At 43.4% G+C, this 17,923-nt stretch overlaps 1 protein-coding gene across 2 annotated transcripts in view; it reads right to left on the reverse strand.

Annotated features, from left to right (window-relative positions):
- ARHGAP6 (Rho GTPase activating protein 6) overlaps positions 1 to 17,923 on the reverse strand; it is a 369,834-nt gene that overhangs the window by 314,981 nt on the left and 36,930 nt on the right. The window contains exon 1 of one of the 2 annotated variants that reach the window (XM_075336514.1): positions 13,123 to 13,185. The exons of the other annotated variant lie outside the window; for it this stretch is intronic. The gene's annotated coding sequence lies outside the window, so the exon portion shown is untranslated. Of the gene's footprint in view, positions 1 to 13,122; positions 13,186 to 17,923 lie in introns of those variants that run through there. 2 annotated transcript variants of the gene reach the window in all.

Consider the following 17,923-nt stretch of genomic DNA (forward strand, 5'->3'; position numbering starts at 1 on the left):
TTTTCTGTGTTGTGTTTTTTTTAATCTTTACTAGAAATTCATGGTGGCCATGTCTAATATTGGCAAGACACGATGAATTTTGGGGCTTAGGGCCAGCTGATAATATACAGCTAGCCCTAACCCCATTATTAGCCAGCGAGCCACCCGGCATCAGGGCAGCTGGAAGAGTTGGCTACAGCGCCAGAAGATGGCGCTTCTATGAAAGCTCCATTTTCTGGGGTGGCTGCGGACTGCAATTTGCAGCGGGTGTGCCCAGAAAGCTTGGGTACTCTGGGCACTCTGCACTGCGGATGCCAATCCCCAGCTGCCTAGTTGTACCTGGCTGGACTCAAAAATTGTGCGAAGCCCACGTCATTTTTTTTTTAATTATTTCATGAAATTCATGAAATAATTAAAAAATAAAAAGGGCTTCCCTATATTTTTGGTTCCCAGCCGGGTACAAATAGGCAACTGGGGGATGGGGGCAGCCCGTAGTTGCCTGCTGTACCTGGCTAGCATACAAAAATATGGCGAAGCCCACGTCAGTTTTTTTGGGGCAAAAAACTCCTGCATACAGTCCTGGAAGGAGGATGCTGAGCCTTGTAGTTCTGCAGCTGCTGTCTGCTGTCCTGCATACACTAGTGGATGGAGCATGCTGAGCTTTGTAGTTCTGCAGCTGCTGTCTGCTCTCCTGCATACACTAGTGGATGAAGTATGCTTAGCCTTCTAGTTCTGCTCCCCGTGCCTCTCCCTCCAGCATACAGTCCTGGATGGAGCATGCTGAGCCTTGTAGTTCTGCAGCTGGCTGCTCTCCTGCATACACTAGTGGAGAATGAAGAACATATTGAAGAAGGAAATTACATCAGACCTTTTTTCTTTTTTAATAATCTTTAATGGCATTGTTCACTGACTAAAAACACAGTGATCAAAAACGCAACAAAAAACGCAACAAAACGCGGTAAAAACGCATGCGTTTTTACCGCGTTTTTGGCAAGAGTGCGTTTTTTTGCAACAAAAACGCACAAAAAACGCAGCGTGAAAAAAATGCCTAGTGCGCACATAGCCTTACAATATATCGTCGGGGTCACGTCGTTAGTGACGCACATCCGGCACCATTAGCGACATTGCAGTGTGTGACACCAAGGAGCGACGATCATCAATCACAAAAATGTCAAAAATCGTTGATCGTTGACACGTCGCTCCTTTTCATAATATCGTTGGTGGTGCATGCCCCTGGTTGTTCGTCGTTCCTGCGGCGTCACACATGCTATGTGTGACGCTGCGGGAACGACGAACATCTCCTTACCTGCGTCCACTGGCAATGAGGAAGGAAAAAGGTGGGCGGCATGTTCCGGCCGCTCATCTCCGCCCCTCCTCTGCTATTGGGCGGCCGCTTACTGATGCCGCAGTGACGTCGCTATGACGCCAAATGCACCTCCCCCTTGAAGGAAGGATTGTTCAGCGGTCACAGCGACGTCGCTGAAAAGGTATGTGCGTGTAACGCTGCCGTAGTGATAATGTTCGCTACGGCAGCGATCACCAAATGTCGCACGAATGACGGAGGCGGGTGCTATCGCGCACAACATCGCTAGCTATCGCAAGCGATGTTGCAGCGTGTAAAGCACGCTTTAGGTTGGACAGCCCCTTTAAGTGTCACTAAGCTTTTTTTTATTTACAGATTTCAAAACAGCAAAAGCCAAATGCAAGACTTAGGCTATGTTTACTTCTGGCATTTTTTTCTGAAGAAAATAATTTGCAGTAGCTATCTTAAAAATCTAATGCACACACAGCTCTTTATATTCGAGACTGAATTTGAGCGCTGCAGTGTTTTTGAAGATCAGCAGCATGTCAATTCGTTCAGCATTTTTGCTGTCTTGTTTACCCAATTAGGGCTTGTTCACACGAGCGTATAAATCGGGCGAGTGCAATCTGATAAAAATAAGGGAACTGCATTCTAACCAATGTTCTTCACTGAGACAGTGCAGAGCTGCGTTTTTTCCTCTCAACTGTATGAGAACAAAATGCAGCATGAAATTGGTACAGTGCAACAAAAAGATCATATACCATATGGCCCTTCAGTATGGCACCTGGTTTGTACAGATACATTATAATTCTGTAAATGGTCCAGTAAACGAGTAATAGCTGCTGAGTAAAAAGCTGATTGCATATGGAGAGCACATGAGTGACAAGTGAGAAATAATGGTCCCACTTTTTTGGATGAGACCACGTGCACACGTTGAGTATTTGGTGAGTTTTTACCTCAGTATTTGTAAGATAAAACCAGGAGTGGGTGATAAATGTTGAAGTGGTGGCTGTGTTCCTATTAGGCCAGAATCACACTTGCTAGTGCCTCGCGTGTAACTCGCGCGAGTCTCTCATGGTAGAACCCGGCATGGCCGCAACCTATGCATACAGGAGCGTCTGAGCTGCATAGAGATACATGCAACCGACCCGCTCCTGTCAGGGGAGTGTGCTGCCAAGCCGGGTTCTACCATGAGAGACTCGCGCGAGTTACACGCGAGGCACTATCTAACCTTATACTTTTCCTCTGACTGAAAACACTCCTGGTTTTGGGTACAAATACTGAGGTAAAAAACTTATTAGACACTCAACGTGTGCATATGACCGTACAAATACTGAGGTAAAAAAGTCCCCAAATACTCAACGTGTGCATATGACCGTACAAATACTGAGGTAAAAAAGTCCCCAAATACTCAACGTGTGCACGTGGCCTTACAAATTCTGAGGTAAAAAAAAAAGTCCCCAAATATTCAACATGTCCACGTGGCCTTACAAATACTGAGGTAAAAAAAAAAATCACCATATACTCAATGTGTGCATGTGGTCTTGGAAATACTAAGGTAAAAAGTCAACTGCAGACAAATCACACATGTACTCCACACCCTTCAACTCAGCACAAAGATATAGTAAAAAGCTACAGTTGACATGCATCATTTTTAATGCCAAGAATAAAGGTTTTGGTTGCAAAAAAATACTGCAAAAATGTCACGTGTGAACATAGCCTTAAGGCTATGTGCGCACGTTGCGTAGTGTCCATGCTCTTCAAATCGCTTCAGAAACACTGCGTAATGGATGCAGTGTGTCTGCAGAATAGATGCCGATTTCATGCGCTCTGGATGCTGCCCCTCCCATAGACAGAGTGGGATCAGCATCCAAAGTGCACCAAATAAGTGACATGAGCCCTTACACTGCTCACAAGCACATAGTACAGTGAATTTGCTTCAAAATGCACACTGATGACTTCAAGAGCCGACACTAGTAAAACTAACCAGACCTGATGACAATAGAAAATCCTACCCTATCCTTATGTAAAATATGTTTCTGTTGTAATAAATTAAATGAATAGTAGTTCCTGATGTTCCTGGTGAAAAGCCAAAGAACACATTAGATGTTTTAAGCCATTTCTTCAGGTTTATCAATGTCTGGCAGAAACAATAGTTACGAAAGATCTAACCTGTTTAGTAACACAATGTATTCAAGTGATTCTTGCCACATACAGAATGGGTCTTTGTAGGTACATGACATGATTGGGAATATTCCCTATGGAGTTTCACGTTTATGGAGTATTTTCACACATAATTCTACCATGTCATTTTCTTTTTTACTTTAACAATCTAAAGGCCGCTTTACACGCTGTGATATCGTGACCGATATTGCTAGCGTGCATACCCGCCCCCATCAGTTGTGCGACATGGGCAAATCGCTGCCCGTGGCGCACAACATCACGCGGACCCGTCACACTACTTACCTGCCTACCGACGTCGCTGTGACCGGCGAACCGCCTTCTTTCTAAGGGGGCGGTTCGTTCAGCGTCACAGCGACTTCACAGCAGCGTTACTGAACCTCCGCCCAATAGAAGCGGAGGGGCGGAGATGAATGGGACGTAACATCCCGCCCACCTCCTTCCTTCCTCATTGCCGGCGGCCGCAGGTAAGGTGAGGTTCCTCGTTCCTGCGGTGTCACACATAGCGATGTGTGCTGCCGCAGGAGCGATGAACTACTTCGTACACCGACCAGTGGCGATATTTGAGAATGGACCCCCATGTCACCGATGAGCGATTTTGAACATTTTTGCGACGATTCAAAATCGCTCATAGGTGTCACACGCAAAGACATTGCTAAAGCGACCGGATGTGCGTCACAAATTCCATGACCCAAACGAGATCGCTTGGACGATGTCGCAGCGTGTAAAGCCCGCTTTAGACACAATGATGTATACATTTCTCTCGACAATAAACAGTAAATCACAAACTGACACAGCTTTTTCACAGTTAATAAGCTGCTGTGGCTCCTGCACAAGGCATTCTGAGTCTCTCATAGAGGCCATAATGTATGGGGCCTATTGTACTCCAGTAAGCCTCAGCTTATATATTGCAGCATGCAGAAGTACTATACAAACAAATGGTGGTATTTTCAACCACAAGCAGTGTGTAAGGCGGTAAGTCATTTGTACGAGCTCAATGTACATATTCTGCTGAATATATGGTGCCAAACCCCTTAGCGACCCATGACGTACTGGGTACGTCATGGATCGTGTCACTATCATCGCCACGACTATCCGCACACATATCAGGTGATTTCAACAGCTGACATGTTTGCCTGCTAGTTGCGAGTGGAATCGCGTTCCACCTGCAACCATTAACCCCTTACATCTCGCTGCCAAAATCTGGCAGTGAGATGTATATGCGCGGAGCCATTACTTTTACTTACCCGCACCCCCACTGAAAGTCACGTGCGTGATCATGTGACTTCCGGTGGTTGCCATGGTAGCACAAGGTCATGTGATGATGCCTGTAGCTAACATGAGTCACTTTCTCTTAGTGTCGGCATAGTGCCAGCACTGAGAGTTAAGCAGCATATCTGTAGCTGAGATCTGAAGATATGGAAGAATGATCAGATTATTGATCAATATAGCCCCCCTAAGGGGCCTAGTAAAATTAAAAAAAAGTTGAAAAAAAAGTTGAAAAAAATAAAAAAAAATAAAAAAACCTAAAAGTTCAAATCACCCCCTTTCGCCCCAAATTGAAAATTAAAGGGTTACAAAAATAAAAAAATATACACATATTTGGTATCGCCGCATTCAGAAATGCCCGATCTATCAAAATATAAAATCAATTAATCTGATCGGTAAACGATGTAGCGGCAAAAAAATTCCAAACGCCAAAGTTATGTTTTTTGGTTGCCGCAAGTTTTGCGCAAAATGCAATAACAGGCTATCAAAACTACTTAAGCAAGCATTGTTGACCTTCAGATCAACATTTCCACTGCGGAGACACCATCACGTGTTTCTCAACGCAGTGATTCTAGAGCTGGAAACTAGTTTCCTGCCAGCGTTGAGAAACATGTGATGGTGTCTCCGCGGCTTTCTCATTTGCATACTTCCCAGGGGGCTTTGCTCTAGAATCACTGCGTTGAGAAACACGTGATGGCCTCTCCGCAGTGGAAATGTTGATCTCCCTAAGGTCAACAATGCTTGCTTAAGTAGTCTTTTACTAGGCATTGCCCCCACTAGCCAGATTCCTACTCCACACTGATGAGGGGCAAATACCCCGAAACGGCTGTCTGTGGATGGATACCATGTTTGGTATAGGTGGTCTCCTTGACTGGAGACTGCCCTTCCCGTGGTTGTTCCTTCCCGGTGAAAGACCTGGCTAGTTTTCTGCCAGCGTTGAGAAACATGTGATGGTGTCTCCGCGGCTTTCTCATTTGCATACTTCCCAGGGGGCTTTGCTCTAGAATCACTGCGTTGAGAAACACGTGATGGTGTCTCCGCAGTGGAAATGTTGATCTCCCTAAGGTCAACAATGCTTGCTCAAGATAAAAAATAAGCCGTCACTGAGCCATAGATCAATAAAAATGAGAGCGCTACGGGTTTTGGAATATTGCACAAATCGTGCGCCACTTTTTTTGGACAAACTTGTTAATTTTTTTTAACCCCTTAAATACAAGTAAACCTATTCATATTTGGTGTCTACAAACTCGCACCGACGTTAGGCATCACAGCGACACATCAGTTTTACCATATAATGAACATGGTGAATAAAATATCCCAAAAACTATTGTGCGATCACACTTTTTTTTTTACAGTTTGTCCACACTTGGAATTTGTTTGTGGTTTTCCAGTACACTATATGGTAAAACTTATGGTTTCATTTAAAAGTACAACTCATCCAAAAAACATGCCCTTATATGACAAGATTGACGGAAAAATAAAAAAGTTACGGCTCTTGGAAAAAGGGGAGCAAAAAAAAAAATCCGGAAAAATGCAAAACACCCGGGGGCTCAAGGGGTTTAATTCACAGGTTACTGCACATTTCCATTAGTTTCCCACCTTTGTCACTCCTCTCCAGACCACAACAGGATAGATTTATCACAAATTTTAAAATGAAAGACATTTTTTGATCCTTATAGTAATCAATCACAGTCTAGCTTGTCTTTTAACATAACTATTTAGAAAATGAAAGCTAAATTGTAATTGATTTCCTTATACAACAGACAGGTTGTTGTTAGACAATTTTCATAAATCTGCCACAATGATTTTGTCCCTTACTATCACTTTTGTGGAGAAAGAGTGCTAAGTTGGTGTAAGGAGACTTAAAGGCTACATAATACTTATTTTGGAACTTAAAGGGGTTCTATCCTTAGGATAGGCCATCAAAGTCTGATTGACCAGGGTTCGACACCCTGCACCCCCGCCGTTCAGCTGTTCACGGTCCCGGCGGCAGTAGCAGGCTGCCGGAAATGCTTAGTTCTAGCACTGCTTCGTCTTCTGGTCTTCTGATAGCAGCTGTGGCCGGGTACTTCACATCCGCCTCCTATTGATTAGAATGGGAGGCGGACGTGCAGAACCCAGCTACAGCCACTATCAGAAGACGGAGCAGTGCCGAAACTGAGCATTTCCAGCTGTCTGCCACCGGGACTGAGAACAACTGATCGGCGGGGGTGTGGGGTGTCGGACCCCGGCCGATCAGACATTGAAGGCCTATCCTAAGGATAGGCCATCAGTGTAAAAGTAGTGGATAACTCCTTTAAATTTTCAAATAGCCTCTTTAGAGAGGAAGTAAACGAGTGTGTTGGGTTGTTTTTTTTATCCAAAAGCAGCAGAAAAGGCTCATTTAGGCTAAGTTCACACATCCTGTGTTTTGCATCAGTCACAATCCGTAGCCTTGAGGAATTACGGAATCCTGCAAAATATTTTGCAGGAATCCTGTATTTCCCCATAGACTTCTATTAGTGACGGATTGCGACTGATGACCCTGCGTTGCATCCGCTGCGTCGCGGTTCGTCGTTTTTGACTGACCGCCGAGCGGGGAGCAACGCAGAATGTAACATTTTTCGGGCCGTCAAAATTAACGCGCCGCGCAGGAATCCATCGCCATCCGTCAAGCTTGTAATGCATGTCTATGGTGCTGGATTCCGTCGTAATCCGTCTTACAATGGAATCCAGCGCAGGATTCCGTCATGCTCTACTGAGCATGCCCAGCATGCTTGGCACGCCCACTGGGCTGTCCCAAACACAGACGGATCATGACTGATCCGTCAAAAAACGGACGCACAGCGGATGTAACGGACGCAACTGATCCGTTTTTTCACAGGATTCCTGTGAAAGGAATCCTGTGAAAAACACATCAGTTGCATCAGTTGACATCTAAAAAACAACTGATCCGTTGCTGACGGACCTGACGGATTGAAAACAACTGAAGTGTGAACTTAGCCTAAAAGGTAGATATTGGCTTCTAAAATTGCTTCATAAAATAGGTGGTGGTACAGTTCTAGTACTCGCCATCTCTGAAGAGGCTATTTGCATTATTTAAAGGTAACCAATTACCAAGTTTTTGCCGTATAAACTAGAGGCAGTGCCATAATGGCGCTAGGATGCTGATTAAAATGATACCTTTAATCGAGAAATACGAGACGCAATTTGTGTCCAAACTTCCCAAAATGACAGAATTTGTGCACAGGCTTGACCATCGGGGTGGAACTTTGTGGGTCGGTCCTCTGTTATCATTCCTTCTCCTGCCTTGCCTCTTTTTCTTAATTTAAATTTCACGCCACTACCATTACCGCTGTTGGCACGTATGGATTGCGATTGTGACGTTGTCTTCAATAAAATGGCACCGGAATCAGCGCATGCCCGTACCGCGATCTCCGGCGCCATTTTATTGAAGACACTGTGGAGATCACTATGAGCGGAGGAGGAATGATTACGGAGGACCTGATCCACATCCTAGCATCCATTACAAGCATTGCCTCTAGTTTATGGGGCATAAACCTGGTGGTTGGTTCCCTTAAAAATTCCCTTGCTTCTATCTCACTTAGCAGGCTTGGACTCACAAGAACCTGAGTGGTCTGCTCATAAATAACTTATCTTAAATCATATATATTCTGTAAATTCACATCTTTATATATGTCATTTTACCACAAATAGTGTTGGTGTAAATAAAGCAGTCATATGCATTACAATTCAGATATTCCGCAAAACATCAGACGGAATAACATAAGGCAGAATGTTTCCTTTGGATCTGAACACCAGAACATTATGTCAACCTAGGGCAGGAAACTAGAGGACAGAACAATAGTGTATGCTGCATAAAGCTATCTATTTATTGCTTTTTTTGGTCACTATTTCTTGACCTCTGGAAATCCGTGTTAAAAAGCTAAGCACTGACATTTATAAACTGCAGCTTCTCATGTTGTGAATAACACTGGAAGATGATTTCCTAAATTAGCGGAAGTAGCAAGTTGGATAAATAGATTATGTAATCTGCCTATTGCAAAAAGAGGTATAGGCTGATGGAACTTATTCTGCATGTTACTCTCAATGCTTTGAAGGGGTTGCCTCAATAAGACAATTATATGGCACATTAGGGTACATGGATGCCATAGAGTAAGATCCTCTGCTTGGGGCCCATCCTATGAACTAGCTCGGAAAATTGCAAGCTAAAATGGACTCCACTTGTCATGGCCATATATCACATGGACATTGGCCAAGCACCATATACCAAACGTCCCTTCAGAACATTCTGTACAGGGAATTATATGTTGCAAACCACAACTATATTACAAGGCAATACAAGCCTCCCCTTCCCTGTATATAAATCTAGTCAAATTCGATTTAATGTGAACAGAATTTGTGTTCATTTTTTAAGAATTCACTGAACTTGACAAATTTAAACAATGTGTAATTCTCTTCTCAAAAATCACCTAAAATGGATGCCGCCATTTTACACGTTTCAGGACCTTGGGCATGTTTTCTTATAGTGCTTTTCAGCCATAGTATCACATGATATATTACAGTCAATTAGGGGACGGACTATCACAGATCAGCAATAAGTTGCGGAGAAGAGTAAAGCAGGGTTAGGTTTCCCCCCCAAGATTAGACCAAGCTCTAAACAGCTCAAAGAGCCCTGATCAAGCCATCATCCAAAAATGGAAGGAGTATGGCACAACTGAAAACCTACCAAGACATGGCCGTCCACCTAAACTGACATCCCAAGCAAGGAGATCACTAATTATAGAAGCAGCCATGAGGCTCATTGTCATTCTAAAGCAGTTGCAGAGATCCACAGCTCAGGTGGGAGAATCTGTCCACAGATCAACTATTAGTCATATACTCCAAAGTAGAGGCCTTTATGGAAAAGTGGCAAGAAGAAAGCTATTTTTGAAAGGAAGCCATAAGAAGTTCCTTTTGCAGTTTGCGAAAAGCCCTGTAGAGGAAACAGCTAGCATGTTGAAGAAGGTGCTCTGGTTACATGAGACCAAAGTAGAACTTTTTGGGCTAAATGCAAAATGCTGTGTGTGGCAGAAAACTAAAACTGCACATCACCCTGAAAACACCATCCCCACCATCAAACATGGTGATGGCAGCATAATGCTGTGGAGATGCTTTTATTCAGTAGGGACAGGGAAGCTGGTAAGAGTTCATGGAAAGATGGAGCTAATTACAGGGCAATCCTGAAGCGTATTAGAGGCTGGAAAATATTTGACACTGCGGCATAGGTTCAACTTACAGCAAAACAATAACCCTAAACATACTGCCAGAGTTACAATGGAATGGTTTAGATCAAATTCATGTTTATGAACCAGTCAAAGTTCAGACCTAAATCCCACTGGATAATTGTGCTAATGCTTAACATTGGCTGTTCAGAGACGCACTCCATCCAATCTCACTCGGCTTGAGATATTTTGCAAAGAAGAATGGGAAAAAATTTCAACCTGTAAATAAGCAAAGCTGGTACAGACATATCCCAATACTGCAGCATTAACTGTAGTGAAAGCTGGCCCTACAAAGTATTGACTCAGCGAGCTGAATACAAATTCATGTATCACGCTAAGTACGGTGAAGAACCCAATGAATGGCGAAAAGGAAAGGAGACCCTCTGTCTAGGGAAGGGTGAGATGGTGACCACTGATCAGGCCTACTGCTGGGCCTTGGGTTACCCCAACGCACCTATGCACTAAGCAGGATACCTGGCCCTAGGCTGACCCTGATTTGGGCCCTAGGTAGGGGGACATATGGGATGAGTTCTTTGTCAACCCCACTAAGACCTAAAGGACACTCAGGGATAACAAACAAGAAAAAAAATAACAAACAACTTATCTCCCAGAAGATCAGGGAGAAGGAGTGCAACACGTAACAAAATTACTCCAGATAAATGCAAGCCGACTGCTTGCACTCAGGATCTGTAGGGAGTTAAAGCTATCACCAGCACAGACCAGAAGGGAATGGGAGTATTTAAGGACACAAGGGGAAGTGCTGATGAAAACAGCTGAAAGGGTAAGGAACTTTAGAGGGTCCTAAAGAGAAAGGGATAGACCCCAAGAAGAGGAGATACAAAGATACCATATACACAATGCAGGAATAATAGAAGGTCAGGGAGCAGTTTGCGCAGCCAAACGCTGCAACTTTCTATAGCCGGACACCACAGGACTGTCTGTCACCCGTGACACATTTGTGACAGCACGTCACACGTCGCACGTCATCTAAATATTTAGATTTAGATTTCAAAAATATTTAAAAAAAACATACCATTTCCTTTACACTTAACAAATACTTGCTACTTAGTGTTGGTATATCACATAAAATCCCAATAAAATGCACTTATGCTTGTGGATGTAACGTGAACAAATGTTGAAACGTTCATGGGGTGTGAATCACTTTTTCAGAGCAATATGTATATATATATATATATATATATATATACATATTTACTGCTTACATATCTAGTTAACAAAACTTATTTTGTGCAGATGTATATATAATACATGTCATGTCATCAGATATAGCCAAACTGTAAGAAATGCAAATTTAAGAAACATTTTTGCCACAAATGCCATTCCTCCACAGTGTGGTCCAGGCTGAATATGGTGCCATTAAGGATAAGGAATTTAATCATGTCACAGAACAGACATAAAAAGTGTAGTGATGTCACAGAACAGTCATAAATATTGTAGCAATGTCACTATACATGGATAAAGAATACAGTGATGTTACAGTGCAAGGATAAAAAAAATGCACTGATAATGCACTAATATAACTGTACAAGAATAAAGAGTGTAGTTATGTCAAAGAACAGACTTAATGCAGTGATGTCACAGTACTTGGATAAAAAATTACATGATGTCACAGTACTTGGATAAAGTATACAGTGAAGTCACAGTGCAAGGATAAAGAATGCAGTGATGTCACCACATAGCCTACTACATAGAATATGAGCCCACACACAGCCCCCTATATACAGTAGTTGCCATCACACAGCCCCCTACATACAGTATGAGCCCCAAATAGCTCATATATACAGTATGAGCCCCCACATAGCCCCTTATATACAGTGTGACCCCCACATAGCCCTCTATATACAATGTGAGCCCCCACATATACCCTCTTTATACAATCTAAGCCACCACATAGCCCCCTACATACATTATAAACCCTGAGAGAGCCCCCTAAATACAATATGAGCTCTCAGTCTACTATATACATTATGAGCCCCACATAGTGTCCTACATACAACCTAAGCCCCACATTGCCTCCTACATACAGCATGACCCCACATAGCCTCTTAAATATATTATGAGTCCTCACATAGCCTGTTATATAAATTATGAGCCCCATATTGCCTCCTATATACATTATGAGCCATATGTAGCCCGTATATACATTATGAATGCCACATAGCCTCCTATATAAACTTACGAGCAAAAGGGTGTTTTGAGCTTTTGACTTTGAGGCTCCATACCTCACCAGCTTTGAGCATGAGACTACCTTCATTTTATAGACAATCACCTTGACTATCTCATACATACATTTGACTTCCAAATATTTAGCATATGACTAGTTATGCTGATTCATTGTTACGGGTTTGCTCCTAAAACTCTAATTTTTTTTAATAGTTATTTTGTAAATCCACATTTAGCTTTCAACACTGCTTCTGCACATACTCGATCAGATTCAAGCATGTCTCACCCGAAATCCATTCCCAGGTCTCTTGTATACGGTCCCAATGTTGGTGCATACTGGTCAGCTCACTTGGGTATGTATACAGCTTTGTCTTCAACTCTACTCACAAGTGTTCGATTGGGTTGATGTCTCGGGACTGTGGGTGCCAAAATAGCACCTCTACTTCATTGTCATTGATCCATTTCTTCACCAGTCTCTATATATGCTTTGGGTTATTGTCCTGCTGTAACACTATGTCATCCTTTTCATACTCAAGTGTATGATGTTACTCATCTTGTAGGATACTATGTATGCATTTTACCAAGCCCTGGGTTACACAAAGCTGGAAAATGGCTACAATTGGTGACTTTCCTCTTGGGAGGAAAACTCAAACTCAGAAAATGTATACTTTTTAAAATATGCACTGACATCAGAGTTATAGATCCAACTACTGATATTGGAACATGTCTCAATACTCTTTCCTGAGCTGAATGAATATGATGACTTCCTGATGATAACTAAGGATGCTGATCGTGACCGCAAAGCTGGTATTGTTTTACACTGTTTACCAGTGAATTCCAAGGTATATACTGTATATATAAATAGCAGTGGTATTAAAGTGTATATATATGTAGCAGTGGGATTAAAGTATATAAAAATAATTGTCCTTGTGCATTACTCACCTTGATACATATGTGCTAAAAGCATTACAAGTAGTTTCTGTGTTCTCCGGGGACCATAGAAGTACACTTACAATACAGCCCACTTTGGAAATGGCATAACAATGCTCATGTATGATTCATGCAGCAGCCTCTCTGCCCCAATGACTAACGTGGGTGTTATATAATTCCTCAGTACAGACAATAGCAGAAGTCAGTTTCTTTTTGCCATTTGTTAATCTCTTTAAATGGAAGAATTTCAAATCGGAGCTAACGTGATGCTTGAACTCCATTATATTACAGCTTTATTTGTGTTGTTAAAGAGGGTTTCCACTACTGGACATCCCCTTCTTAGCAGCTGGTCATAATAAAATGAAAAACATATACTTTCGAGAAGGAGTGCTGAAAGGTTGCAGACAATCATCAACTGCTGATTGGCTCCAGCGGTTGCATGACATAATAACTAGAGTTGAGCGGATCGGCATAATCCGTCGAAGTCTGGATCCGATCCGGAATCCGTGGCCATGTAAATGAATGGGAGAGAGAGAGAGAGAGAGAGAGAGGGAGAAAAAAAAAAAACGGATCCGGATCGTGCACCCCGAATCCCGGGTACCGGTTGGACTCGGATCGGGCGCTCAAACCGTGCGGATCCGGATTTTGCGGATCCGGGTCCGCTCAACACTAATAATAACATAATTTTTACGCTGGGAGGCACAGCACCAACATGAGAAGTGACACCAGGAGGTAAGTATATGGATTTTATCATTTTATTACGGACACTTTAGTGTATCCCCTGTAATATGCAACCACACTTGCAATGGATTTTTCTTGCCAGAAGATGGACTTTAATAAAAAATCTGAAATGAAAAGGTTATGAATTACTTTCTCCTTTTCATATAGCATACAGCTATCCCCAGTGAATTTATTATTTGCTAACAAGGTGTAAATATGCAGTAATTGATAGCAACCACCTAGCATGCGGTGGAATGTGTATGTTGTGGGATATTGCACAAGAAATCCATTCCAATCCATGTTATGTAGCAGTTCATAAGATTGTATTGCAGTTGTATGTGTGTTATTCCGGAGGAGTAAACGAGAAATGTAAGCTAAGCTCAATGAGCGGACGGTGATGTGAAGTGGCTGTGCCACCTACTATACAACAGGATGGGTGCTCAACAGTAACAATAAAACCTGGAATGTGTTGTCACCAACACTTTATCCACAATCAATTAAGGTCCTTTAAGAGGGTAATTAAACATGCATAGCCCACAGCACAATGGGGGCTCCCTGACAACCAGTTTACTACCCTGTGTAGTATTAACTCCCTAAAGTTTCCTGTCTGTCTTCCTTTAGGAAAAAAAATAGCTTTCTTCATTTCCGTATAAGACTATGCAAAAATATGATTCCCCAACTAGGATTGTTAGATTGATAGAGGTGAAGGGCTCAAACATACATTTTTTTCATACGTAAAACAAATGGTTGGCTTTTCGTTCCAATCCAAGTTTATAAGTGTTTCGTCAGTATGTCCACTTGCAAAGCTTGCTCTACCCATCACAGTGTTACGATGCCATACGCGTATTGTTTGTAACTTCATAGATACAGAATGGCACAGGGTGGTATCATGTGCAAGAGACTGACTCCAGACGCTACATTAAAGGACTGGTCCTAGCTGGGTGTGTGGACTTGTGTCATATACGCTGTGAACCTGTGCAGGCCACATACTGCAGCTGAAGTCAGGGAAGGATGACGACTCGTTTCCGCAAGGAGACCACCAGTTCATCTTAAACAACAATATTTTACTCATTGGTTCATCCTCAGGAAAAACTTCACACATCGCATAGCGGGCACATGTCTTCCAGCCCAATGGAATGGTACAAGGCATTTTCAGACGCAGAAAGTATTACAGCAATTAGTCCAGCATCCACAGTAGATTAAAAAACTACTTTATTGAAAAAATTAATATAAAACATCATGCAATGTCAAGGCATGACTAACATTGACCCGTTTCAAGCAACAGTGTGCTCTTATAGGGAACCAATCACAAGGATTTTCGTATATAACCTAAAGCCAGTGCTATATTGGCACTATCAGGCTGATTCTCTATATATCTTTAGTGGTCAGCTCGGATGTATAGGTTTTGAAACCCAAGAAAGTAAAGTTTATAAAATTAGCAGCTTCTTGAGTGACAGCAGCTGAGGATCAGATAATATCTGGGGGGTAGTTATAGTTATCCCCTTCCCTTTTATAATTAGTATAATTATTATACAAACAATTCACTGTTTCCCTTGCAGGACCTGTGTGAGGTCATACCCATGAGCCCATAAGGGACGGGGCCTCAGCCAACAAAGCTAATACCAGGAAGCAACATTGTTTCTGTTGGCTGAGGCCCCGCCCCTTCTGGTCACATGGGTATGACCTCACACAGGTCCTGCAAGGGAAACAGTGAATTGTTTGTATAATACTTATGCTAATTCTAACAGGGGGAGGGGATAACTATGACTACCCCCAGATATTATCTGATCCTCAGCTGGTGTCACTCAAGAAGCTGCTGATTTTATAAACTTTACTTTCTTGGATTTCAAACCCTAAACATCGCTAACCGCTAACTGACCACTAAAGGTATGTAGAGAATCAGCCTGATAGCGCCAGTACAGCACTGGCTTTCGCTTATATACAAAAATCCTAGTGATTGGTTTACTTTAATCATGAAAAAATCCTGATAAATCTGCAGCAAGACACTAAAGCAAGCAGCCCAGTAAGAGACACATCGCTTGAATCAGGATCTCTGAACTTGGAACCATGGGTGGTAGGTCCTGCACCCTGGGTAAAAGGATGCAGTTCCCTGTAGCACCCTGATGTATTCAGGGGCGTTACAAATGTATGTTCTGTATGATTATACTAAAGAAGCTTTTTCCAGAGACTATAAATTATTTTAGATTGCTTCAGACAGAAAAAATAAAAATACTAAAAGCATGAATACTCACCCCTATTGTTCCCCAACAGCTCCTGTTCTGATACTTATCTTTTCTACGATGGTCTAAGCTTTCTGGTTAAGAAACACACTAAGGGGTACTTTGCACACTACGACATCGCAGGTGCGATGTCGGTGGGGTCAAATTGAAAGTGACGCACATCTGGCATCGCAGACGACATCGTAGTGTGTAAAGCCTAGATGCTACGATTAACGAGCGCAAAAGCGTCGTAATCGTATCATCGGTGTAGCGTCGGCGTAATCCAAAATTATGCTGACGCAATGGTCCGATGTTGTTCCTCGCTCCAGCAGCACACAACCCTGTGTGTGAAGCCGCAGGAGCGAGGAACATCTCCTACCGGCGTCACCGTGGCTCCCGTACGATATGCGGAAGGGAGAAGGTGGGCGGGATTTTTACATCCCGCTCATCTCCGCCCCTCCGCTCCTATTTGCCGCCTGCCGTGTGATGTCGCAGTGACGCCGTACAACCCGCCCCCTTAATGAGTCCATGTGAAGCTGCCGTAGCGATAATGTTCGCTACGGCAGCTATCACAAGGATATCGCAGCTGCGACGGGGGCGGGGACTATTGCACTCGGCATCACAGCATCGGCTTGCGATGTCGCAGCGTGCAAAGTACCCCTTAGGTTATGTTCAGATGTTGCTTTTTTGCAGCTTTTTTTCTGCAGGCAAATCCTGCTTTCTTGGCAGCTGCTTACAAAAAAGTGTTTCTGCTGCAGTTTTTATTTGCATGTTTTGGTGCAGATTGTGTCCCATTTGTCTACAATACATGTTTAATAAAGTTAGTTTTATTCACCAAAAACACACCAAAAATGTAATAAAAAGTAATCATAAACGATGCAAAAATGCATGATTGCGTTTTTACACTTCTTTTGCTAGTATTGGAAAATGCAGCTTTTTGCAAAAAAAACCAGTGCGAAAATGCACTTCTACGTCATCTACACTAGCCGACATTCAGGTCCCGGCGCACTACAATACTTTGATCTGCCCTACTCAAGGCTGATAAAAGTGCGCCTGTGTCGCACCCCGGGAGAGCCGAGCTGCTCACATCCAGCCGGTCTGTGGCTCGAGGGGTCCCGGACCCGGGGGCACTGTCGACCAGTTTTACATGAAAAGAATAAAATAATAAAAAGTTCAACTACGCCACTCGCGGTTTGCGGCCAGGGATGATAGGGCCGCCGCTGCGGGTTTCCACTGGGTATCATGGATGGGGCAGCATGGATGGTGGAGACCTCCGCAAGCAGGGCTTTTCCCCAGGGGTAAGTGAAGGGTTAACGTGGAGGCGCACAGCAATAAGTCAGTCCGGACATGGAGTGCAGTTTGATTGTCTTTACTTACTGGATTTGCGCCCTGGGGATGTGCTGGATCCCAGGTGCGCCCGTGTCCTTTATAGCTGTGCCAGCCAACCTGATGCCACTCTCCCACCGATGCACTCTGGTGTATTTGTCAGTCCTCCCTGGCGTGGAGCACTTGGAGGTGTTTCTGGTGTCTGTGTCCTGCCGCAGGCAGCTTGGACTATTTAAGGGAATTTCTCCCGGTCCCCTCTTTGCTGCTGATGCCTCAGACATTAGTGATGGCAGATGAGTCCTGGAAACCCACCCGCCTGGCAGAGTTAGCAGATGGCTTAAAGTCCTGGTCTGTTCTGGGATCTGCACCCCGTGCATGGAAAGTAGTGTGAGCCCTGGATGTCCACCTCACGGAATCCCTCTGTCCTTGGAGCCTGCTCTCTCGCTCTCCAGCTACTTTTCTCCTCTCAGTGGCTGATGTTTCTACTCAGGTCTTTGCTGATTCTTTGCTACTTTCCTTGTGTCTCATGAGTCTGTTGTCTGTCTTGA

The sequence above is a fragment of the Anomaloglossus baeobatrachus genome, chromosome 2, assembly GCF_048569485.1.
Source record: "Anomaloglossus baeobatrachus isolate aAnoBae1 chromosome 2, aAnoBae1.hap1, whole genome shotgun sequence".
Lineage (NCBI taxonomy): Eukaryota > Metazoa > Chordata > Amphibia > Anura > Aromobatidae > Anomaloglossus > Anomaloglossus baeobatrachus.